Consider the following 25,763-nt stretch of genomic DNA (forward strand, 5'->3'; position numbering starts at 1 on the left):
ATAAGGCCTCTTTTCAGGGTAAGCAGATGCTGCTGAATCTTTGTTGGTTAGTCAGTTCATGAAAGTTAGCCAGTACTGTGTAGCTTTGTATTTGTTTGTTGCTTACTGCAAATAGGCCTGGGGATTTGGTATTACACTCTGCCAATCCAGACCTAGCAGTAAGACTGGAGTCAGTCGTTTAGCTTGCTGGGGTTCTGTTACTACTCTGTGAACTTAGCAAGTTTGCGGCTGTATTCTAAGACTTGCCTGTCTAATCCTGTCTCACTGTGCTAGGTGTCAGGGGTCAGTTTAGTGGCAGTAAGCTAAAACCTGTGCACTGCAAGTGAGAAATAGGATTGTGGAGACTCTCCTTGTGTCTATCATTCCATCTCTGACCAAGAAGTTTACTGCCACACCCGTTGGTAACCCTTTAGGGTTTTGCTGTTGCCCTTAGCAACAGCATTTCGGGTTCTCTATGTATTAAAACACAACATCTTGCTTTTTCCATCTGTGCAGTTCTAATACAAGGGAGATACCCAGTTCCTTAGCCTCTGGGCTTCTCTGTTCACTTTGTGTGTATTTTGTTACCCTATTACCTTCTGTGTACGTTATGTCATATTCCCCAGTTTGTCTGTGAGTCCATTTGTTTTGCATAACAGTTCAAACACCAGTACATTCCTGCAGACACTGGAGTGCATAACAGTTCTGACACCAGTACTTTCCTGCAGGCACTGGTGTGCATAACAGTCTGCTAGTATAGACTGGATGATAATGATATAAAAAATATATATATATATCACTACTGCAGGACAGGTATATATTGTATAACGACGGACCTGCTGGACACTGTCAGCACTGCAGACTCCTAAACTACTAGTATGAAGAAGATAGAAAAAAAAAAAACCACCACTGGTAGGTATACAATTATGGACGAGCGACTGCCGACACAGAGGTAGCTACAGCCGTGGACTACCGTACTGCGTCTGCTAGTATAGACTGGATGATAATGATATAAAAAATATATATATATCACTACTGCAGGACAGGTATATATTGTATAATGACGGACCTGCTGGACACTGTCAGCACTGCAGACTCCTAAACTACTAGTATGAAGAAGATAGAAAAAAAAACCCACCACAGGTAGGTATACAATTATGGACGAGCGACTGCCAGTGCCGACACAGAGGTAGCTACATCCGTGGACTACCGTACTGCGTCTGCTAGTATAGACTGGATGATAATGATATAAAATATATATATATATCACTACTGCAGGACAGGTATATATTATATAATGACGGACCTGCTGGACACTGTCAGCACTGCAGACTCCTAAACTACTAGTATGAAGAAGATAGAAAAAAAAACCCACCACAGGTAGGTATACAATTATGGACGAGCGACTGCCGACACAGAGGTAGCTACAGCCGTGGACTACCGTACTGCGTCTGCTAGTATAGACTGGATGATAATGATATAAAAAATATATATATATCACTACTGCAGGACAGGTATATATTATATAATGACGGACCTGCTGGACACTGTCAGCACTGCAGACTCCTAAACTACTAGTATGAAGATGATAAAAAAAAAAAAAACCCACCACAGGTAGGTATACAATTATGGACGAGCGACTGCCGACACAGAGGTAGCTACAGCCGTGGACTACCGTACTGCGTCTGCTAGTATAGACTGGATGATAATGATATAAAAAATATATATATATATCACTACTGCAGGACAGGTATATATTATATAATGACAGACCTGCTGGACACTGTCAGCACTGCAGACTCCTAAACTACTAGTATGAAGAAGATAGAAATATAATGAATGACGGACCTGCTGGACACTGTCAGCAGAATGCGTTTATAGAATAAAAAAAAAAAAAACACCACACGAGTGTTTAACTTTTTCAGGCAGACAATATACTGGTGGTCACTGCTGGTCAGTCACACTGGCACTCTGGCAGCAAAAGTGTGCACTGTTAAATATGTACTCCTGCTATAACTGCTCCCCAGTCTCCCCCACAATTAAGCTGTGTGAGCAGTGAGCACTACTCAGCACAGTCAGATATACATAGATGATATTATCATGCAGCACACTGAGGCTGAGCACAGATATGGTATGTGAATGTGTATCGTTTTTTTTCAGGCAGAGAACGGATTATATTAAATAATAAATAAAACTGGTGGTCACTAGTATAACTATCAGCAAAACTCTGCACTCTCTGAGTACTCCTCATGCTCCAGTAAATCAAGTGTCTCACTCTCTTTCTAAACGGAGAGGACGCCAGCCACGTCCTCTCCCTATCAATCTCAATGCACGTGTGAAAATGGCGGCGACGCGCGGCTCCTTATATAGAATCCGAGTCTCGCGATAGAATACGAGCCTCGCAAGAATCCGACAGCGGGATGATGACGTTCGGGCGCGCTCGGGTTAGCCGAGCAAGGCGGGAAGATCCGAGTCTGCCTCGGACCCGTGTAAAAAGCGTGAAGTTCGGGGGGGTTCGGTTTCCGAGAAACCGAACCCGCTCATCACTAGTGTCCATGCGGTAGGGAATATGTATTATAATATCCACTGGCGCAGGGATTGATGTGAATGACATAATATTCTCCGTAATGCGCAGTGTAATATACGTGCACTAAGTAAATTCCTAATAATAAAATAAAAATAAAAACATAGAAACAAAATTTGACGGCAGATAAGAACCACTTGTCCCTTCTAGTCTGCCCATGAACACACACACACACACACACACACACACACACACACACACACACACACACACACACACACACACACACACTAGAGTTACATTTTTGTCGGGAGCCAGTTAACCTACCAGTATATTTCTCTCACGTCCTAGGGGATACTGGGATGGTAAGAGTTACCATGGGGTATAAATGGGGTCCATTGGAGCCTGGCACTTTAAAAATTCTTCAGTGTGCTGGCTCCTCCTCTCTATGCCCCTGCTGCAGACTTAGTTTAGTAAAATGTGCCAAAGGAGCCAGGTACATTCTCTGGAACTCCAGAGAAGTTTTCTTCAAAACTTTATTTTAGTTTATTATTTTCAGGCAGCACTGGCTGGCATCAGTCTGCCTAATTCATGGGACTTAGGGGGGGTCCGGACCAACCTCTTAAAGGGTTAATGGTCTGTATCCCCGCTGGCAGGACATAGCTCCTGAGGTGTTGTTTCACCAGGGTGTGCGCGCACTCCAACAGCACACTGACACCCATAACAGAGCTGAAAATGCTGGAGTGGTGAGTAGAGAAACCGTCCCGGTTAGCGGGTCCCCGATTACAATGGCAGCATAATGGCATGGCGGGCACTCGTTGCTGTGGGCTGCAGTGCCCGCTGTACGTACCCACACTGGCACTGTCACAGAAAAGGGGTTTTAACTCTGTTTTCTGTAAAATTTCAGTGATTGCCAGTATAATCTATGCAGGGACCATGCACCATTAAGTGGGCGGGGCTTCCCAAAGAACAGGACCAGCAGCTCAGAGGCACCATTTCCTGCTGCATCATACTACAGGCTGCATGCAAGGAAGCATTGCTCCTCAGAGGACCCTCAAAACACCTTATACTGGTACCAGGGGGTTTTGAAGAAGGGGGAGCAATATATTATACAGGTTGAGTATCCCATATCCAAATATTTCGAAATACGGAATATTCCGAAATACGGACATTTTTTAATGAGAGTGAGATAGTGAAACCTTTGTTTTTTGATGACTCAATATACACAAACTTTGTTTAATACACAAAGTTATTAAAAATATTGTATTAAATGACCTTCAGGCTGTGTGTATAAGGTGTATTAGATTTAGGTCCCATCACCGTGATATCTCATTATGGAATGCAATTATTCCAAAATACGGAAAAATCCGATATCCAAAATACGTCTGGTCCCAAGCATTTTGGATAAGGGATACTCAACCTGTATATATAAACTAGTTACCTTATTAAGGCTTTAGTTTTCTGCACAGCAAAGCATTGCTTTAGCTGATTGAGGCAGCGGTGTGCTTGTTCTCTCCCTCTCTGTCTCACTCCATCCAGGCTTATGTGAAGGGAGATGTCCCTCGCCTCCGTTCGTCGCGGCGGGCATCGGCGCGGCGGCGGGTAGGCCCCAGCTTGGAGGGACTTGCATCCGTAGGGATTCAAGCCCCTCCAATCACGTCACAGCATTTTGAACGGCGCGCCAAGCGCGAGCCAATCGGAGCTTGCGCCTTGGCTGCCAATGGGAAGACGCCGCGGCGAGCCAATCAGAGCTTGCCGCGTCATAGCTCCGCCCGCTCCCAGCATCATATAAGAGACGCTGCTGAGTGGGAGAGCTCAGTCGGACGCCGGACGGAGAAGAAAGAAGAGCTCCTGCAGAAGAAAGAAGATCTCCTACAGAAGACTGAAGACCGGGCGGCGACGGCAGCGGCGGCGGAGCCTGCAGAGCCGGCGGCGAGGACGACGAAAAGGAAGACGTCGGCGGAGGGAGGCGCCCAGCAGCAGAAGTCCGGCGGAGAGTGCTGCAGCGTGTGGGAAGCAAAAGAGCAAACGAAGCTCCCCGCTGCAGCCTCTCCCACCGAGACAGGTTGGCGGCCCTGGGCCACCTGCACGTATATTTAGTCCACCCTAGAGCACCAGGGACAGGCACTAGGCCTGCGGGGATAACCAGGCCCTCTCGGCCTGTGCCCACGGTAGTCAGGTCTCCTGCCTGTGCCCACAGTCCAGGCCTCCGGCCTGTGCCCCCACCACCCAGGCTCTCCAGGCCTGTGCCCACAGTTCAGGCCTTCCAGGCCTGTGCCCACAGTTCAGGCCCTCCAGGCCTGTGCCCATACTTCAGGCCCTCCAGGCCTGTGCCCATACTTCAGGCCTCCTGCCTGCGCCCATACTTCTGGCCACAGGCCTGCGCCCACCCTCCAGGCCTGCGCCCTCATCCAGGCTTCCACCTGCTGCATTTTATAGGACTTGGGGTGGTATCATATCGACCGGCCCGGGTAGAACCGGATTGGGAGTGGGCTGTGTGGCAGCTCCCAAGGGGTTCGCAGTCGGCCGGCGTGAGGAGCCGGCTGGCCCCACGCGGTGTACAATACGAGGGATTAGAGAGTGTGGAGTAACGTTCCCGTCCCACGCTCCTCTATTCTCCGGTAATCCGGAGTGGACGGCCGTCCGCTCTGGACCCCCGGTTGCGTCCTCAGTTAGGAGCGGAAAGAAGTAGCTACTTACCAGTATCCGGTAAGTGGAATTGGTTATTCGGGGTTAACCTGTTGTACCGGGGAATTGTTCTACTGGCTTGTTGGTTAGCGGATGTGTTTAGTTAGTCCGGTCTCTGCTAGTTCGGAATAGAACCAGTAGCCTCAGTTGCTGAAGATAGTTTGCTCAGGCAGGCGTAGTTGGCTGTAAGTTGTTGTTTGCCATTAGTGTAGCCTGCAGTTAGGGAGGCTGCTCTTCTTGCCCCAACAGGAGCAGAGAGGTGCGACTATCAAGGTGACCAGCGAGTCGGGAGTGAGTATTACTCTGTGTCTGTTTTGTCATCGTCCCCGTATACCGGTCAGGGGTTTGCTCGCGGACGTGAGGACCCCTCTCACCACACAACGTGCGAGAGTGCGAGTGTGTGAGAACTGGGTAGCTGAGGCCTTTCGGCCAGTGATGACCTTCCGCCCAGCTGGTGAAGGTCGCCGCTACCCCTGACGCGCCCTGTACCTCCGACGGAGGTCGACACGCACGTCTCAACCGGTACGTTCCTTCGTTATAGGTTCTTCGTCGACCGTTGCAGGGAGGTGTTCGTGCCGGCGATCGATCCGGAAGGCGGAGTTCCCTATCGTTTGTGACGAGAGGTGCCACAGGTGGGTGGACTGACGATACCTGCACGGCAGCAGGCACTATATCACTGTTCGGGCCTGTTACATTTACACTTGGGGGTATATTTACTAAGGTCCCGATTTTGACAAAGTTTTTTTTTCTAAGTGTCATCTCGGGAATTTACTAAACTCAAATCTCGGCAGTGTTGGGTCCATTCGTATTTTCCCTGGCTAAGATCACAAATACGAATGAATACATCATCGGTCAAACACGCCTGTTATTTGATACAACCCGGTAATTTACTAAGAATTCGTATTCACACTAACTGCCAATAATAGCCAAACACTGCCGGGAAAGCATAGAATTCGTAAAAAAAAGTGAGATCCGTGCATGCTTATCTGTGGAAAGTGGTGTGAAAGTGTTAAAATTAAAAGAAAAAAATTGAGTGTGGTCCCCCCTCCAAATTATAACCAGCCTTGGGCTCTTTGAGCCGGCCCTGGATGTAAAAATACAGGGGGGGAAATGCGTAGGCTCCCCCATATTTATACAACCAGCACCAGGCTCTGCTTCCGGTCCTGGTACAAAAATTATGGGGACAAAAGATGTAGGGGTCCCCCGTATTTTTAAAACCAGCACCGGTCTCCACTAGCCAGAGAAATAATGCCACAGCCGAGGGACACTTTAATATAGGTCCCTGTGGCCGTAGCATTACCCCCCCAACTAGTCACCCCTGGCTGGGGTTCCCTGCAGGTGGGTGGGGGGCTGATAGCCTTTGTGTAGAAAAAAAGAATAGAACTACAAGCCCCAGCAAGACTCCCCCACAAACTGGTACTTGGAGAACCACAAGTACCAGCATGTGGGGAAATAATGGGCCTGCTGGTACCTGTAGTTCTAAAAAACCCAACAACACAAGACACACATCGTGAGGGATGGGGGGGACAGCCTCGGGCTTCACCCCTGGTCCTTGGGTGCCTGGAGAGGGGGGACCCCTTGATTTAAGAGGTCCCCACTCCTCCAGGGAACCCCGGCCAGCTGTGACTAGTTTTGTGGGTAATGCCACATCCGCAGGGACCTATAAAAAAGTTTCCCCCGGCTTTGGCATTATCTCTCTGGCTAGTGGAGCCCGGTGCAGGTTGTATAAATATGGGGGGACCCTATGCATTTTCCCCCCTGTATTTTTACAACCAGGGCCAGCTCAAAGAGCCTGAGGCTGGTTATACATAGGAGGGGGGACCCCACGCAATTTTTTATTCAACTTTTAACTCTTTAAACACTTCTCATAATGTACACAATGAAGCCAGGGCAGGATCTAGGGGGGGGCGAAGGGGGTGACCGCCCCCCCCCCCTAAAAAGTCATAGCCACGCCCACTTTCTCCGTGGAGAACCTGAGTCAGAACGATGTGCTGCAGCTTATACCACAGCAGCACAGAGGAGCCAGGAGAGCAAGGGTTACAGAGCATTTGCCCCTCACTTGCTGGTGTGTGGGTACTAGGGCTAATAAATACAATTACCCCATAGCACAGTCACATGTACATAGAACAATCACAAAGCTCTATCTCAGTCTCACTCAAAAAGTTCAGTCAGAATTGAGAGAGGAGGAGTTAGGATTGCAGACGGGAGGAGTTGGGACTGTAGAGGGAGGAGTCAAGATTAAACAGTAAACCGCCCCCCCCCCCCTAAAGAAAAGTCTAGATCCGTCCCTGAATGAAGCCCTGCATGGATCTCACTGATCCGGCTGGACTTCATTGTGTTATGTGCGGCAGTGTTTTACTAATCACTCCTGTAAAACACTGCCCGACAATACAAATCACATCGACATCAGAAAATACGAAAATCGAAAACTCGGCAGCTTAGTAAATTACCGAAAGTGGATTCAAAAAGTTGCTGTAAAATACGTCCGATAAAAATCGAGATTAAACTCCCATCAAATCAGCCCAAACATGAATTTCAGTAAATAAACCCCATGGTCTCTGTGTTTTTCACTGCTTGTGTGTGTGTGTGTGTGTGTGTGTGTGTGTGTGTGTTCTGCTGTATAAACATGTCTGCCAAGAAGGTTATTTGCCAGTCTTGTAGCACAAAGTTTTCCTCCACAGGGGATCTCTGCTGTGTGCTCAATGCAGTCTCCCTTCACAGGGAAGCAGCATACAGGAACCAGAATGGCTGGATTCAATAAAAGGGATGATGTCTAACATATCCTCTGAATTGGCTACTGCCAGGCCGGAAAGACAGGTGTTTAAGAAATCTATGGATGATTTTCTGACTCATACCTCTGATCTCAGACCTGCCTCTCATCCCCTCTGCTGGTTTCTCAGAAACAAACATTGCCCCATGTACTCCAATCTGACTCTGATAATGATATGCCAGATTTGGAGAAGGGAGAAGTTGAGGGGGATAAAGGAGACAGTGCTCTGTCTCAGGGTGTGGAAGCCCTTATCTATTCTATTAGGGAGGTCCTGAATATCCCTTATAAAGAGACAGAACCTGGGAAGGAGTCTTTTTTAATGTAAAACAAGAGTCTACTGCCACCTTTCCTGTCTCTAAGGAATTAAATACACTTTTTAAAGAGTTGTGGGTTAATCCTGACAAGAAATTTCAAACCCCTAAGCGGTTGTTGTGTGGAAGAATCCTCCAATTGTGGATACCTTAGTGTCCAGGCTGTCACGTAAGATTTTGCTGCCTGTACCTGGTGCTATCTCCTTAAAAAACCCTGCTGACCATAAAATTGAGACTACACTCAAATCCATTTACACTGCAGTGGGAGTCGCACAGAAACCCACCATTTCTTGTGGTTGGATCACAAGAGCCATTTTTAAATAGTCTGGTAACATCATAGAGGGTTTTGATACCATGCCTCAAGATGAGCTACTAACACTCCTGTAACATATTCAGTATCCGGCTAACTTCATGAGTGAGGCTATTAAGGAGATTGTCATTATCAACTCATGCTCTACTGCTATGGCTGTGTCCACCTATCTGCTTTTTCCACGGACACTTAGAGGCTGCGCCCAGCTACCGGAGGGTGTACTCTACCCCTCCATGTAACAGTAGGTCTCTGGGTTTTCTTTGAAGTAACACCATTTTAGAGTTCCCCGGACTCCTTGTTGTTTTTTGTATATATATTGTATATATTTTTTTTTTCTTCATTGTTATGACAGCCTCATGTATGAACTAATAAGGATTATATGCATATATCAGCATTTATCAGAGGCATATATTTTTCTGTCAATTACATCAACAACTGAGGAGACTTTTACATCCTTAACATCCACAGCAGCTCTAGGGTCCGTTTTTCATCATCAATATGTCAGTAACTATCTATTATTGATTTCATGATTTCATATAGGGGACTCTTTTTTGGATACATCATATATTCAAAATAAGTTATATACTGCTTTTGTCACTATTTGTTTTTTTCAAACAGTGTTTATTATACATGACTCATCGGAGAGTATTATTTCAGTACAATATACAACACATGTGATTTACTATAGATTAACATCAATAGCCCCTTAAGCAATAATAATCAATAATCATTTTCCAATCATAACAGATTTCTGGGACACCCTCTCATTCTGTTCAAACAATTGTGGGGGCTCTGCAATGCAATCTGTCAACAGAGCACCACGCTGTTAAAAAACAGGACAGTAGAAGTGTCCCTCTTGCTGTCTTCGGTTTCAGTTTCGTCTCACCCCACCCTCTCATTTTTTCATTCGATGCCCAGGCAGATGATCAAAAAGCAGAAGTGGTGTGTCACTCCAAACTGATCCCCTTTTTTTCTTCTTCTTTCTTTTCTTTTTTCTCTTCCTTTTCTTTCATTCTCTCTCTGTTACCCCACCCTTCCCATTTATAGCAGGGCCACACCGTCATCAGGACTTCCACTAACTTGGGAAGCCCCACTTGATTTATATATTTTTTAACATCAGAACCTGTGACCGCTTTGGTTTCTATAGGACTAATAGCCATCATCATATAGGATTCAAGACCTACCATACTGTCAAAGTCGAAAAATATAGCGACCTATGATGCCTTGTACTAACCCCATGCGCTTGCCCGCTGCACGTGCACATTCTCTCCCATGCGTGCGCATATTCGCAGTTGCGTGACGGCGCCCCCACGGTCGTGCGCTCGGGCGCGTGGTATGCGCATTTACGGTAGAGTTTGTGTGCGTCTGGCGTGCGACTCGATCATTACATAGTTAATTTAAATAATGTATTTTATAGGTTATGGTCCCCTTAATAATATCAGTAAGTTTGTTTAGTGTAACTGGTTCATGGACAGAGAGATCCCTCTTTACATGATACGAAGGGTCAGACAGGTTTTGAGCAGTGGTGTTTAGTATGCAACGGAAGAGTATATTATTAGTAACATTCCGGTGTTGGTTTGAAAGAGATTAATCGCTCCTGTGTATAGTTATGTTTATAAGAAGTTTATGGACATTTACTGTATTTGCAGTTCATTATCCATGCAGCGGGAAACCTGAGATTCCCTCCCACCTGAGCAGTTTGAAATAGTCACAGCCCACCTGTTCGAATCAACCTATGACCTTTCGTTATAATGTGAAGACAGATTCCTGTGTCCAATAAGCAATGAGATTGTAGGGCCCTTTGTTATGTACTGTATGTTGTGTATATAAGAACAGCCAGCCTGGGCCAGCTCAGTCTTCTCTCCACAAAGGTTTTCATCATTGACTAACTAGAGAGCTGGTTTCCAGGACTGCGCTAGCGATCATTCCCCACGTGTGTAAGTTCTCTGTGACCAACTTATTCTCTGTCTGTATTTGCCATACTCTCTCTCTCTCTCACTGTTATTGTTTAGGATTAAGACGCTATTGTATATTTATGTCCAGTTATTCTGTTTAGGTGTTTTATGTTAGTGCTGTAGTGTATAAGCTGTTAACTGTTTTCCCCTTTTTACATAGCTAAATCTCGTTAGTAGAGGTGTTGGAACCTCAGCAAGGTGTCTGTGTTTCTCTAGCTAGTATAGAGGGTTTCTGAGCGTCTCAATCGCTCAATCAGCTTTTATATAATAGAGGTTAATCAGCGTTACATTGTGTTAACATTACTAGACCAAGGTTTACAGTATAGGCTTAGCCTTTCAGTGTGTTGCATACAAGGTTTACTGTGTGTCATCCTGTGAGCGTCTGTGCTGCTCGTGTTCCTCTCGTGGACACAGCGTCTGCTACGCTAGTAGCGTAGCATTACGGTGCTCGGGACGCCTATAGCGTGCTCGATACCCAGCGTAAGCCGTGAGCGAACGTGCCGCTCGTGCGTCTCGACCACGGCCTAGCGTCTGCTACGCTAAGTGCGTACCATTACGGTACCCCGTACGCCCATTGCGTACTGAGTATCTTACCAATATATAGTGAATGTTATAAGATAAATAATTAGCTTTATCAATTGGCGGCTCGTCCGTCCTCCACATATCCGCTCTAGGGAACACAAGCAGACTTTATCTGTCAGCAAAGGGCGGGAAGGTAGTATCCCTTCATATCCGTGTTGGTGGTGAGGGATACGGTAGTGCTGACTAGATAAGCGTCTGCATCGCTACGCTGTAGGAGTGCTGGTGGAATCCGGAACCGGAAAGGTAAGAACAGTACGCTATTGTCTTTTAAAACTGTTTATTTTTGTTTGGTACACATTGCGTACGCAACACACGCACACACCTGCATTTTTCATTGGTATTTTCACATCTCGCCTTCCTGTTTGCCATTTATCATTGATAACGTGCTGAGAAAGATTTGTTGCTATTGGTAGTTAAAAGTAAAAAATTAATACGTAAGGAAGTAATTTTGTAAAACACGCACACGGCTTTGCCTAAGATACAAGGAAGTTCTGTGTGGTGCTCGGTAAATGATTACAGTTAAATATTATTTGCATTGATAGAAACGTGTTACTTGTGTTACTGTGGACGTGTCTGGCCTGTGTACACGTGTCCCTAACAAAGGGTGGGACAAGCGTACGCGACGCAAGGGCTTACACACGTAGCGTATATTACGCAACGGAGTGTATGGGTACGCCCACATAATGCAAATCACACGATAGTATTGTTTTAGTAGGCGATACGGAAGCAACGCGATAATAGCGCAAATTAATCTCAGTATCCTAAATTTTAATCTAAACGGAACCTTCTCTAGTTGCAACTCCTCTGGGACTAGACTGCGATACTGAATGAAAGGGATTTCTGTACAGAAACAAAAGTAAAGAGTATATGAGGTGAAAGAGTGTGTGCATATATATATAAGTTTCTCATTTTGGTTGGAACCTAGAAATCGAGTTCTCGTAGAGGTACATCCGTGAAAGTGACAGCGCGGTGGCTTGGGAGGCATCCCTTGTTAAATATTGAAATAAGAGCATTAGAGTATAGCAGATTAGGAGGTCTACTGTAGCACAGACCAGGAGGTCACGGACCAGGAGGTCCAGAGACAGACCAGGAGGTCTAGGTACAGCAGACTAGGAAATCCGCTATAGATAGAGTCAAGAAGCACAACCCCAGGAGGGTTGGTGCAATACCCATATAGGCCATCAAGCTCTGGCTGAAGGAATTCGCAGCCGTAATTTTCGATTCCGTTGGTCGTTCCGCACATAAGATTAGTTGCTTATGTGCAGTACGATTGTACCGCATGTAATTGTGTGCATTAATTTCTAACTTGACCCAGTACCATTTGCGTACTCTAGAGGGGTCATAAACGCTATTTGTACATTCTAACGTGATTTGTGTAATTTTTTTTATTTTAAGGGAGGTTTGCTGGTCACTCAGGAACTCTCCAGCAACTGATATTTACTGGGAAGGGTAAGTGCTCTTCGGATCACACCCACACGTTCCAGTAAATAGAGGTTCAGGTTGCAGGGGCCCTAGGTTGAGTACGCCAGCGCTAAGGCAGTGTGTGGGCGTATTGGTCGACGTGGGCGAGTGTGTGAAGGTACTCGGTAAACTTTCACCGTCGGCCTACCCCGGACATCTTGGTTTTTGTAAGGGTTCGCTGAAGACCCTGATTTGAAGGTCTGAGGTAGTGAAAGCAACACCTGCAAAGATGGGGGCCAGTTGTTCAGGTAGGGGGCGATCAACCTTGGTTCAGGTTGATTTAGTAAGCCGGCCAATAGGGTCGGCAAGGTATATCATGTGTGAGAAATACGGTTCACACACAGAGGTTTTGTGCGATGAATGGGAAAGAATGACTGTGCATGACGGGGAAAAGTTCCCACGGGTAGGCAGTTTTAGCCCCGAGGTGTTACAAAATCTAAGGAGAAGGATATGTCTCATTAAATCTGCAAAGAGACGGATCAGACATTATGATTATTTACAATTATGGCAACAGGAAGGTGAAATACAAAGAGGATTGGCTCAAGCGGCTGGATCTAACCCTATCAGGAAACTGATAGCCACCGCACCACCACCACTATACATAACAGGGGAGAAAGTGGTTACAGAGAATGGCACACTGGTGTATGATAAACATGCACTTAGTAACTGTATAGATGTTAAGAATAATGTAACTAAGATTGTTGATGCTAATACTAACCCGTGCAAGCTGTACCCTGTTTTAAACTTTCCCCAGGATTGTGACCAAGAGGATGAGCCCACAACAATATCGGCACTCTCTCTAGCAGCCACCATAGCAGAAACAACAGTGGGCACGGCCCAACCCGTAAGAGTAGTATCAAAGGCCCCTAGTGGAGGGACAGGTGAGGTCGTATCAACTGGTAAGTACGGCACTGTATACTATGCAGAAACAATTACACCACATGTTGTAGAATCTACTCAGAATGATGTTATTGAACTTAATCCCGTTAGGGTAATTGCAGTACCAAATGGGAAAACTGACACTTCAGGAGTCACTCCTGTCAGAAACATCACCATGCACTGCCCTTTTTCCCGAACGGAATTAAGATCAATGATGTCTGAATTCCCTGATCCTAGGAAAGATCTAGCTGCAAGCCAGAGATACATTAGAGAGCTAGGTAACTCTGCAGAGCCCACTAACAAAGATTGGCGGACATTGCTGAGGGCATGTTTACCCTTCAATGTCGACTCAGTGAAATTTATCGCTGACTGTAAATTAGACGAAGAGGTACCCCTTACGGATGCGTACAACCAAGATAATGTAAAAAGAATCAATTTGCAGCTAGGAGTATATTTCCCAGCTGTTGCTAAGTGGAACAAAATTTTCTCCATCAAGCAAAAAGAGGGAGAAATAGCTGCTGATTATTTTCATCGGGCACTGCAGGAAATGGCTAAGTATACAGGGATAGAAGACATTAAGACAAATGTGAATCATAGAGAAGTAGCAGTATCTGTGTTAATGGATGGTTTAAAGGAAGTATTGAGAACGAGGGTACAGACCACCCAACCATGTTGGCGAGGTTTGTCGGTGGCTACTTTGAGAGAGGCCGCTATTGATCATGATCGGAACATCACCAGACACAGGGAGTCGCAGAGTGATAAGCTGATGGCCGTAAGTATACAGGCCCTTACCACAAGGCCAACTCAGCATAAGTCTCAGACCCCTGTGGGTAAGTCAAATGTGGTAGTTTGTTATAATTGTCACAAAGAGGGACATTTTGCACGAGACTGTAGAGTGAAAAATATACAAAAATCATACCAAACCCCTAGACAACGACATGACACACGAAATTGGGATCAAGGACCGCATAGACGGAGTTATGAGCCACACACATGGGAAACAAAAAGGTATCCCCCAAGAAGAGACTGGCAAGTCTCTGATAATTCCCATTTACCCCCTTCACAGGTAATAGCTGCCAGCGCAATGCAGGGAGGTCACCACATACAATAGGGGTGGGGCCACACCTGTAGTCTGCAGCCAGTGAAATTAATTGCGAGCCTTGGAAGTGAACCCGAGGTCACAATTGATGTAGCTGGTAGATCTCTACCTTTCCTTGTAGATACGGGGGCGGCCAAGTCAGTGATAAATTCAACCGTGGGCATGAGAACCACTGGTAAAACAATTCCAGCCATGGGAGTAACAGGAGTAGTACAGCACTATCCTTTAAGCAAACCAGCAGAGATTACGATAGGGCCCTTGCATACCAAGCATTCCTTTTTGCTAGCTGCATCGGCTCCGACTAATCTCCTTGGGAGAGATTTACTGTGCAAAATGGGATGTGTCATATATTGTACTCCTGAAGGTGTGTTCTTGGACATACCCGAAAACCACGCTCAGGAAGTGCAGGATATGCTAGACTCCCCAACAAGATTAATGTCACACACTGTTATTGTAAATAGGTATCCGTCCAAGGTAGAAGAAATGACTTCCCAGATACCGGAGTCACTTTGGACCAAGGATGGACAAGACACTGGATTAATGGCAAACGTAGCCCCAGTAGTTGTACAAGTAAAAGATGGTAGGATAGCTCCAAAAATCCCACAATACCCTCTGAAGCCAGAGGTGGAGTTAGGAGTTTACCCTGTAATAGAGTGCTTGCTACAACAGGGCATTCTGGTAAGGACGTCCAGCACTGCCAATCGTCCCATCTTCCCTGTTAAAAAGAGTGGGGGGAGGGGTTACAGACTAGTGCAGGATCTAAGGGGGATCAACAAAATAGTTGAGAGTCAATTCCCCGTAGTGCCAAATCCAGCTGTCATCCTTATGCAAATCCCTCCCACTGCCAAATTTTTCACTGTGATTGACCTCTGCTCCGCCTTCTTCTCGGTACCTCTGCACCCTGACAGTCAATACTTATTCGCATTTACATACAGAGGAGTTCAGTACACCTGGACTCGCTTACCACAAGGTTTCATTGACAGTCCAAGTATTTTCTCACAGGCCTTGCATGATTGTTTACAGTCTTTTCAACCTGAGAGTGGATCAATATTAATACAGTACGTGGATGACCTACTGCTGTGTTCAGATTCACTTGAATCGTCCCTGAGAGATACGAAACAACTCCTGTTTCATCTTTCAGACACCGGACACAAGGTTTCCAAAGATAAGTTACAATTATGCCAGACCAGGGTGAAGTATTTGGGACACTGTCTAACACAAGGACTGAGACACCTCACCGCTGATAGAATTCAAGCAATTCGGGACATGACTCTGCCACAAACCCAGCAACAGATTAGAACGTTTTTAGGAATGTGTGGGTATTGTCGAAACTGGATCCCAGGTTTTTCCATACTGGCCTTGCCTTTGCAGGAGATGGTCTCATCAAACAAATCTGATCGGATTTCGCACACAGACGAGTCTGAGATGGCAATTGAGAGACTTAAACAGTGCCTAACGCAGGTACCAGCATTAGGTATGCCATATTATGGAAAACCCTTTGAGCTGTACGGAACAGAGAGTGCTGGGTGCGCGGCAGGTGACTTAACCCAGAAGCATGGTGATGCCAGCAGGCCAGTAGCCTACTATAGCGCTCAGCTAGACACGGTAGCGCGATCCCTCCCCACATGCTTGCGAAGTGTTGCAGCGATAGCATTGCTAGTAAGTAAAAGCGAAGATGTAGTGCTAGGACACAACCTCACAATTCATACACCACATGCAGTGTCAGCCTTACTGAATTCTGCCCAAACCAGACACGTCTCATCAGCACGGTTTACAAGATGGGAATTGGCATTAATGGACCCGGTAAACATCACCATAAAGAGATGCAGCGCACTAAATCCTGCAACATATCTCCCAGGTGTGCCTTGGACAGCCACAAAGGGTGGAGGATGAGAGTGATGGTGAAGGAGGATTTAGTAAGGAAAATGACACACATGATTGTATGGAATATTTGACCCAAAATTTCACGGCAAGGCCTGACATCAGTGACAACCCACTGGAAGATGTAGATTTTACTTTCTACACTGACGGTAGTTGTCAGAGACAGATGGACTCGGGAGACTTGTGTACTGGATACGCAGTCATAGATGACCAAGGTACCATAGAAGCGGAACCCTTAGGCCCACCACACTCAGCACAAGTTGCTGAGCTGGTTGCCCTAACCAGAGCATGCGAATTGGCTAAAGGCAAGTCAGCCAATATCTACACAGATTCTAGGTACGCCTTCGGAGTAGTCCATGATTTCGGGGCCCTATGGCGCCTCAGAAATGTCATGACGGCAGCTGGCACACCCGTAGCGCATGCAGCCCACATCAAAAGACTTCTAACAGCGATACAGGAACCCGACAGAGTGGCTGTTATCAAGTGTAAAGCTCACACGTATAGCCAAGACCCGGTATCACTTGGTAACAGCCGAGCAGACGAAGCTGACAAATCAGCAGCCGGTACCCCCATACAGACAGACATCACACAACTGATGGTATTCAATACTGTAAACACACACAAATTATATGAAATGCAAAATTTGTGTTCACCACAAGAAAAGGCAGTTTGGAGGTCAAAAGGATATGGCCAGGAGTCCTCAGGACTCTGGACAGATGGACAGGGTAAGCCAGTGGCACCCAGAGCATACCTTCCAAGTCTAGCGGAAGTGGCACATGGGCTGACTCATCTAGGCAAAGAAGGAATGTGTAAGTTGGTAAGAGCTTATTGGTGCGCCCCAGGATTTTCTTCTCATGCGGGTAAAAGAGCGATGACATGTCTCACCTGCTTGAGGAAGAATATCGGAAAGGCAATACCAACAGAGCCATCCCACATCCCTCCTACAGATGGTCCTTTCCAGGTAATACAAATTGATTTCATACAATTACCACCTTGTAGAAATTTAAAGTATGTATTGGTTTGTATTGACGTGTTCTCAAATTGGGTTGAAGCATTTCCCGCGGCCACAAATACCGCTGTGTTTACTGCAAAGAAAATTGTGCAGGAATTTGTGTGTAGGTACGGTATCCCTAGAATCATTGAGAGTGATAGGGGTACCCATTTTACAGGTGAAGTTTTTCAAGTAATGTGTAAGTTGATGGGAATTAATAGTAAGCTGCACACTCCGTATCGCCCCCAGGCGAGTGCGAAAGTGGAAAGAGTAAACAGCACTATTAAAAACAAATTAAGCAAGGTAATGGCTGAAACAGGATTGTTGTGGCCCGAAGCTTTGCCAATCGTATTATACAGCATCAGAACCACCCCCAGGTTCCCTCTTAATCTGTCTCCTTTTGAAATTCTGTTTGGTCGACAACCCCATGTTATGATTAACCCCCAGGATGATTTGAAATGTAACAATGAAGTAACTGTAAAGTATTTGGTTAAGATGAGTAAGCAATTGAGGAATCAGAATGATAATCTAAAGTTTGTGATTCCTGATTTGCCAGACAGTAATTGTCATGACATTGAACCTGGGGATTATGTAATGATACAGAATTTTCTACGCTCAGGTTGCCTTATTGACAGATGGGAAGGACCATACCAAATCTTATTGACCAGTACGACAGCATTGAAGGTTGCCGAGAGAGAGACTTGGGTTCATTCGTCTCATTGTAAAAAGGTTGCTGACCCAGAGAGGTCCCGTGATAAAGAACAGACGGTAGAGCTTGTATCACTAGAGTGTCTGTTCTGGGAAGGTTGAGACGACACCTGAGCGCTGAGAATAATAAGACCGGAGGCGTTTGTCGAGCCAGATTTCTTTTTCCCTTTTGTTATTTTCTCCAGTTCCCATCTCCCTCCTATTCTCCTTCCCCCTTCTTATTTTTCTCCTTTTTCTCCTATAAGATGGACTTGCCCCAAGAGACTGTGATCCGGATTTTCCTGTTGACCATGATGTTGACCAGAGCAGTCTGTTTCGGTGAGAGTACCATGAAGGTCGAGAAAGGATCTGGAATGGGTTCTGATGACCAGGATGGAGGCGTAGTTTTCCAAGAGCAACATAATCACCGAGTAAAGGCGAGTATCAGAAAACGATCTGGTAGCATTGACAATAGAAGGAATTGTGAAGGATTGTTAGCTGAAGAAAACTGCATCTGTAGGCATTGTGACAATATAGTTGAGGATGGGTACATCAATAAATGTCAGTCCAGTTTTAATATCCACATGGACCGGCATCCATTGAGTGACTATCACTGGGTAAAGTGTTAAACCAGACAAACTGTTGGGTATGCTCTCAAGTATCTCAAGGTCACAGCAAATCAGGGCTAGTACCATTCCCTTTAACTGTAGGAGAGGTACTTGAGTTAAGTGGTGGGAGGCCGGTGGACAAGAGGTTTAATATCTCTAGTCCTCCTAGTTTGAAGCTCCACCAATATCATGTGGACAGGTCCTTAGTATGCTTTAACATTTCCAATCCCCGAAAGCCGGGAAATTGGGAAGTGTCATGGAGTAATCAAACCATGACCTTTTCATATAGAGCCGATAGAATGCCCATAGACACAGAACTTATACGCCAGATAGCCAACAGTGGAAAATATTTCCGGTATAGGTACACTCTAGGAAGTAGGACCATGCGAGTTGGAGAAGTATCACCAGGATACTGTGCACATATCGTACAACCGGATACGTGTACTAGACAGATGGGAGAATTAGGGTTAGGAGATTTCACATGGAAAGTTTGTAACATGGTTATGTCATACTCAGTCCCATATGTTCTCCACGATGATGCATATTTCATATGCGGGAGGAAGGCGTATAAGTGGCTTGCCCAAACTCAGAGGGATTGTGTTACATTGGAAAAGTACTGCCTGAAGTAATGACTGTATCCCATATCAAAATGAAAGACATTCACCGCGGTGCCCAAGCTCCTTATACTCACACTCACTACGAGCACGTCGTTAAACGGCACCTGATAGAAAGGACAGAGCATCCGGCCTCTGATTTGATCCATGAATCCACCGGAATTCAATTCCTACTCGCGTTAGATATCACTCGTACAGCCAGAGGAGTGATAAATTATAGGTATATATCTGCGCTAGCAAACTTGTTAGACAATATCACCGAAATGTATGACGACACGTTCAGGTACACTGGGAGAGAGTTACAAGCCTACAAAACAGAGCTGGTTCAGCATAGGATGATTCTCAATTATCTCACAGCAGTGACAGGCGGGTATTGTGTTACCCTAGCAACTCAATATGGAGTAAAGTGCTGCACGTATATTACACACAGCACTGAGGACCCGGCCGAGGTCATAGACCAAAAGATGGATGACATGTTGCAATTAAAGTGGAAGTTCCGAAGGAGACATAATCTCACTCTCGCTGCTGTGAGTAATGAGCTGACCAGTTGGGTGTCATGGTTGAACCCACGAAATTGGTTCTCTGGTTTAGGAGAATGGGCCCAAGGTATTATAATGGACGTAGGGAAATTTCTCTTGTGTATTCTGGGAGTCGTCATATTGGTTGGTCTGATATTTAGATGCGTTCAGACTTTAACGAAGTGTAAAGGTAGTACCAGAGTGATGAGTCTGAGGAGCGAGGACACTGTAATAACAACAACTAATTTGATTTATGACCCAACGATAGAGACAATGTTGTGATGAAAATGTGATTCCACGGTCCGTTTCTTTCACCCGTTTCTCCTTTGTTTTCCTCCAAGGCACAAAGACATCCACTTGGAAGAAGAATTTGACAACCTCTTTTATACAGACCATTGATGAACTGTGTCACAGAAACCCAATACTTTAGAGACTATAATTTTATGGACACTGGAACAGCTTTTGTTTGCCATTTACAACAAAAGCACCGAGAGACATCAGACAAGACATCAGACAAGACCTCAATCGGCGACTGTTTATTTAAACTCACTTAGTTTACGACTGCATTTATAACGATTGTTTCTTATCTTCATCTCTACAACCTCCAGGTAGTATCTCACATAGTCGACAGGTGATTCTCACATATTAGCATTCACATGTTCCCCCCCCTTCATGTATCATCAACTAAATGTGCTCCCCCATTTGTTGCAACCAAAAGCCGAAAAGAGCTCGGTAGAGTTTGACAGCCCATTCACAGACCCTTAATACGGGATAAGAAGGATTCAAATGTATACTTCGCAATACCTCGAAGCTTGATTTAGAACACGTACGGCACAATGATACATGACCCCTCAAACATGGATCTCATACACACATGCTTTTACTGTCTCACTAGGTCATACTTTACCCACCTTCTCTTCTCCTCCCTTTACCCAATCATAGAAAGGTATTTACATGATGACATATATTTTTCTGTTTGAACTGTCAGTTATTGGTGACTGCCAAAGGGTGGACTGTCAAAGTCGAAAAATATAGCGACCTATGATGCCTTGTACTAACCCCATGCGCTTGCCCGCTGCACGTGCACATTTTCTCCCGTGCGTGCGCATATTCGCAGTTGCGTGACGGCGCCCCTAGGTCGTGCGCTCAGGCGCGTGGTATGCGCATTTACGGTAGAGTTTGTGTGCGTCTGGCGGGCGACTCGATCGTTACATAGTTAATCTAAATAGTGTATTTTATAGGTTATGGTCCCCTTAATAATATCAGTAAGTTTGTTTAGTGTAACTGGTTCATGGACGGAGAGATCCCTCTTTACATGATACGAAGGGTCAGACAGGTTTTGAACAGTGGTGTTTAGTATGCAACGGAAGAGTATATTATTAGTAACATTCCGGTGTTGGTTTGAAAGAGATTAATCGCTCCTGCGTATAGTTATGTTTATAAGAAGTTTATGGACATTTACTGTATTTGCAGTTCATTATCCATGCGGCGGGAAACCTGAGATTCCTTCCCACCTGAGCAGTTTGAAATAGTCACAGCCCACCTGTTCGAATCAACCTATGACCTTTCGTTATAATGTGAAGACAGATTCCTGTGTCCAATGAACAATGAGATTGTGTATATAAGAACAGCCAGCCTGGGCCAGCTCAGTCTTCTCTCCACAAAGGTTTTCATCATTGACTAACTAGAGAGCTGGTTTCCAGGACTGCGCTAGCGATCATTCCCCACATGTGTAAGTTCTCTGTGACCAACTTATTCTCTGTCTGTATTTGCCATACTCTCTCTCTCTCACTGTTATTGTTTAGGATTAAGACGCTATTGTATATTTATGTCCAGTTATTCTGTTTAGGTGTTTTATGTTAGTGCTGTAGTGTATAAGCTGTTAACTGTTTTCCCCTTTTTACATAGCTAAATCTCGTTAGTAAAGGTGTTGGAACCTCAGCAAGGTGTCTGTGTTTCTCTAGCTAGTATAGAGGGTTTCTGAGCGTCTCAATCAGCTTTTATATAATAGAGGTTAATCAGCGTTACATTGTGTTAACATTACTAGACCAAGGTTTACAGTATAGGCTTAGCCTTTTAGTGTGTTGCATACAAGGTTTACTGTGTGTCATCCTGTGAGCGTCTGTGCCGCTCGTGTTCCTCTCGTGGACACAGCGTCCGCTACGCTAGTAGCGTAGCATTACGGTGCTCGGGACGCCTATAGCGTGCTCGATACCCAGCGTAAGCCGCGAGCGAACGTGCCGCTCATGCGTCTCGACCACGGCCTAGCGTCTGCTACGCTAAGTGCGTACCATTATGGTACCCCGTACGCCCATTGCGTACTGAGTATCTTACCAATATATAGTGAATGTTATAAGATAAATAATTAGCTTTATCAATACAAAAGAGGTGGCACCTCAACAGTTCATATTTTGAAGCCAAGACCCAGAGGACCTTACACAAATTTCAAGTGTAGGAGAATACCAGAGACAATCCTCTCAGGATATACTGTAGGATACAGAATTCCTGGTGTCATTCGGTGTGGGATATATCTACCTGTGGTCAAACCATACTGAGTATGCCCAACCTCGTCTGATCTTGGAAGCCAAGCACTGTGGGCCAGGTCAGTACCTGGTTGGGAGACCACCAGGGAATACCGGGTACTGCAGGTATTTTTATCCAAATCCAGGACACAGGACCTGGAAATACCATTCCCCAACCCTTTTTTTCCCTTCTATTGCAGATTCCTGAGTTAGTCAGGAATTTAAATTGAGCCTGGCACATATTATATGAATTGAGGTTTTTCTTTTCCAATTAGATTCTCACCTATATATATTGTCACAATTTCAGAAAGAGAACCTCATACAAATACACATAATAATAATTTTTATTACTGGAGACACCCACATATTTTCGCTTATAGAGCCATTAAGCCAAATTATATCGTTATTACATCATGTGAATTATTTGGATAATATTATAACAATCAGTTAATTTTTTGATTAATAGCAATTTCCCTTTTCCCTTTCCCCTCCCCTCCCCTTTTTTTGCCTCTTTTCCAATATTTTAGGAAGGTTGATAATAAAAGTTATATTTTAATCAGAATTCATCATTCCATTTACAATAAAAGCGTGCCCCAGAAAAGACATATAGTCTTTCTTTTTCTTCTTGGCTCCAGTACTATACTGGAACCATTCCTTTTTCTGTTCATCAAGTTTACTGAACTATCTCTGGGAGCACCACCAACCCAGCGCCCAATACTAATTATTTGTTTCGTATATTGGCCAGATGTTGGTTTATATTAGAGCTATTGCTTTAATGATATTATCTCATAATATCTAATACTCAAATTGAGTGATCCTGTGCAGACTCTACCAATCCTTTTTCTGTCCACCTATCTGCTGTCAGCGACTCCTCTGGCCAGACGTCCCTTTCCCGGCCACTCTCTCCAGTCCTTTCATGTGGCCAGATTTAGGGGCAGAGCCAGAGGTGCTTCTAACACTGCTCGGGGAAACTGAGGTAAAGCAGGCTCTGCCTCTTCCAAGCCCTCCTTGTGCCAGTTGGTCCCAGCCTCAAGGGGAAGTTCAGGTGGGTGCTTGCCTCAAATATTTCAGCCATGTTTGGGCAGAATTCTGCCGGGATCCTTGGGTGAGAGACCTGGTCTCCCAAGGATACCAGTTGGAGTTTCAACAGCTCCTTCCTAACAGATTCTTCAGGTACGGCTTGCCAGCTTCATCTTTGTCCATGGCTACCTTGCTAGAGGCCATCCAAAGACTGCACCAAATGCTGGTAATTCTTCTAGTTCCCCCTCTACTCAGAAACAAGGGCTTTTATTCCAGCCTGTTCATGGTACCGAAGCCAGATGGTTCGGCCTGGCCAATATTGAACCTCAAGTCTCTAAACTCATACCTAAGGGTATTCAAGTTCAAGATGGAATCCCTCAGAGTGGTGATTTCAGGCCTGGAGGAGGGGGAATGGTATCCCTGGATATCAAGGATGCATACCTTCAGTGGCGTAACTAGAAATTTTTCTCCCCCAAGCCAAAAAATTCTTCGCCCCCCCCCCCCCCAATACCCCCCATAATTGGCACTAGTAAAGGGACAAATATGCGCCACCAAAAAGGGGTGTGGCTTCATTGAAATGGGCGTGGCTTCATGTAAAGGGGCGTGGCATTGCAGGAAAAGACTACCTTATACCCCAGTTTTGCAACCTGCACGCCCAGACGTTAGCCACCACAGGAAAGAAAAAATAATCCTGATTCATGTCCCTTACATTATTTGTCATTTTTCCTCCTTATAGTAATGCCCAGTATACATTATTCCACATACTGCAATGGCCTTAGCCATTATGCCACACACAATAATGCACATGACACAATATGCACACACTGTAATGCCCCCAACACATTATGCCACACACCGTAATGCCTGTGACACATTATGACAGGAATCGCAATGCCCGTTATACATTATGCTACACACTGCAATGCCCCTGATACATTATAGCACATACAATGTCTGTAACACAGTATGACACACACCACAATGATCCTGAGACATTATACCACATACCACAATGCCCGTGATATAGTATACAACACACCGTAATGCCTGACACATTATGACACACACCGCAATGTCCGTGATACATTATGCCACACACCGTAATGCCCATTACACATTAAGTTCTACAGTAAGGCTTCTAATTACTTTTAAATTACCTGCTCGTTGCCAGGGGTTTCATGCTCTTGGTTCCATGCACGGTGCCAGGGGTTTCATGCACTGGGTGTCATGCTCGTTGCCAGGGGTTTCATGCACCGGGAGTCATGCTCGTTGCCAGGGGTTTCATGCACTGGGTGTCATGCTCGTTGCTAGTGCTTGTTGCTAGCGCCGTGCTCCCAGTGCCACATATGCCCTCAGTGCCAGATATTCCCCCACAGTGCCAGGTATATGCCCCCAGTGCCAGATATTCCCCCACAGTGCCAGGTACATGCCCCCAGTGCCAAATATACCCCCCCAGTGCCACATATGCCCCCTCAGTGCCTGCTCCCCCCAGTGCCAAATATTCCCCCACAGTACCACATATGCCCCCTCAGTGCCTGCTCCCCCCAGTTCCAGATATTCCCCCACAGTGCCAGGTATATGCCCCCAGTGCCAGATATTCCCCCACAGTGCCACATATGCCCCCTCAGTGCCTGCTCCCCCCAGTGCCAGATATTCCCCCACAGTGCCAGGTATATGCCCCCAGTGCCAGATATTCCCCCACAGTGCCACATATGCCCCTTCAGTGCCTGCTCCCCCCAGTGCCAAATATCCCCCCACAGTGCCAGGTATATGCCCCCCGTGCCAGATATTCCCCCACAGTGCCAGGTATATGCCCCCAGTGCCAGATATTCCCCCACAGTGCCACATATGCCCCCTCAGTGCCTGCTCCCCCCAGTGCCAGATATTCCCCCACAGTGCCAGGTATATGCCCCCAGTGCCAGATATTCCCCCACAGTGCCACATATGCCCCCTCAGTGCCTGCTCCCCCCAGTGCCAGATATTCCCCCACAGTGCCAGGTATATGCCCCCAGTGCCAGATATTCCCCCACAGTGCCAGGTATATGCCCCCAGTGCCAGATATTCCCCCACAGTGCCAGGTATATGCCCCCAGTGCCAGATATTCCCCCACAGTGCCAGGTATATGCCCCCAGTGCCAGATATTCCCCCACAGTGCCACATATGCCCCCTCAGTGCCTGCTCCCCCCAGTGCCAGATATTCCCCCACAGTGCCAGGTATATGCCCACAGTGCCAGATATTCCCCCACAGTGCCTGCTCCCCCCAGTGCCAAATATTCCCCCACAGTGCCAGGTATATGCCCCCAGTGCTAGATATTCCCCCACAGTGCCAGGTATATGCCCCCAGTGCCAGATATTCCCCCACAG

General features: G+C 45.9%; 1 pseudogene; it reads left to right on the forward strand.

The window, feature by feature from the left end:
- The first annotated feature begins 22,390 nt into the window (after positions 1 to 22,390).
- LOC135052059 (5S ribosomal RNA) lies at positions 22,391 to 22,508 on the forward strand (annotated as a pseudogene).
- Positions 22,509 to 25,763: the final 3,255 nt, after the last annotated feature.

This window comes from Pseudophryne corroboree, chromosome 2 (assembly GCF_028390025.1).
Source record: "Pseudophryne corroboree isolate aPseCor3 chromosome 2, aPseCor3.hap2, whole genome shotgun sequence".
NCBI lineage: Eukaryota > Metazoa > Chordata > Amphibia > Anura > Myobatrachidae > Pseudophryne > Pseudophryne corroboree.